Below are 1,771 nucleotides of genomic sequence, written 5' to 3'. Positions count from 1 at the left end.
GTTGCATACAGACTGGAGATTGCTTCTTCTATTGAATTGCATAATGAAAAATCAATCAGTTTAATGGTTGACAAACTTTGACATTCAAATAAAAATGTTGCTGGTATTTTCATAAAGACCTGTAGGCAAAACTATATTCAGTGACTTTAATTTATGCGATAGTAAATGTCTGCCAAAACATGGTACAAATGACTGTATAATGAAGCAATAATAACTACGAGGAACGGAAGCAAAGCAAACAAAGGCCAAATTTCTCAGTTTTTACAAATTACATAATTTTGCAAAGCCTTTCATTGTAAGATATGTTTCTACAGCATCCTTTTCAACAATATATTCTGTTTTGAAAGCAATTGCTCAAAATCACGGAACACATTTATCTTACACTGTTGCATAGTATCAGATGAGAATGTTTCGTTTTTCTACTTGTTCAGTCTTCTACCCAGGCTGCATTTACTCTTGACCACTTATATTACTGTATACTCTGCAAAAACAAGCTAATAAAAAAGCCTTGTTCATAGTGGTTATGTTATATTTTTCATGTGCCTGCAAGCAAAATAGAAGGATAAGAGAAGTCCTTCTGCAAAGGAGAAAAAGAAAACAGCAAAAGGCTTGACAGGCTCCTGGCTTTGCACCTGTGTTGGTTGTTCTGTTTTGGGGTTTTATTTTCTTTGATTCAGAGGGTAGAGAATTCCCAGTAAGGGAAGAGGACACCTTTGTTCCTCACTCATTTCTGCTTTTAATGTATGTTTGAACACAGTACTTGGAGGAAGAGCAAAAGTCATGCTGAGCTACACTATCACTTTCAGCCTTTAGGCACTACCATCCTAGAGACGGGAGACTGGCTTGATAAATGCCATTAGCCTCCGTTTGTGCTCAAGTGTTGTCTAGCCATGAGATTTTCAGTAAGTCGAAGTTTTGGTTGTGACCATGTGCATCAGCTTTGTTGGGCTCTTTGGATGCAGTCTTTGAGTGCTTCATTCATGTCAGTAGCAGTGACTGGAAAATGTTGACTTGTTTTCCTCCTTTTAGCTCTGAGATAGCTCTTACATCTTCTAAGCTTTGCACAACTTCCAACTCCCATTCCTATATGATCTGGGTAGTTTTGTTGATTCTTTTTACTGTAATTACACTAGTTTGACCCAGTTTGCCCTTTTTACCATTTTCCTGTCATGCATTATCCCAAGCTTTGAATACTTTCTTAAATCTGACTTACAAGATTACTAAATGTTTTAGTATGTGTCTGAATTCAAGATATGAACTAAACTTGATGTTTTATTGCATCGTCTAATGGGGGCGGGGGGGGGAATTACTTGTGAGAGCTGGAATGCAGCACAGGACAAGAGAACTTGGCTGCTGCACAGCCACCTGCTCGTGTGACTTCAGCTTTTGCCTGCCTCTTTTTTGATTTACAGTTACGTTGTGTTGAGTTCTCAAGGTAGTAACTGTGCCTCTGTTTCAGTAATGTCTAATAAACTTCCTGGTGCTATGTTAAATAATGTGCCAGGTGACTCACACGTTCTCACTGGTTACTTGTGTGGGTTGCTGTTTCTTTTCTCAAAGGAAATACTTCTTTATTGTTGGTTCAGGAAGTACAGAAGAGTATTCCCTTTTTGTTCCGTGGGATTAATGATATTTATGCTTCATTTCCACCTTTAACATTCTTCTGATTTTTGTTTTGATATGATGACTCATTTTAAGCATCTCTGGTTTATAACTGGCAAAAACAAATTGGGGAAGTTAATTGATCTCTCTGTGGCCACAGAAGGAACAA

This window comes from Lathamus discolor, chromosome 9 (genome assembly GCF_037157495.1).
Source record: "Lathamus discolor isolate bLatDis1 chromosome 9, bLatDis1.hap1, whole genome shotgun sequence".
In the NCBI taxonomy this organism is placed as follows: domain Eukaryota; kingdom Metazoa; phylum Chordata; class Aves; order Psittaciformes; family Psittacidae; genus Lathamus; species Lathamus discolor.
The sequence above is the reverse complement of the archived record's forward strand: the minus strand, read 5'-3'. Positions refer to the sequence as shown.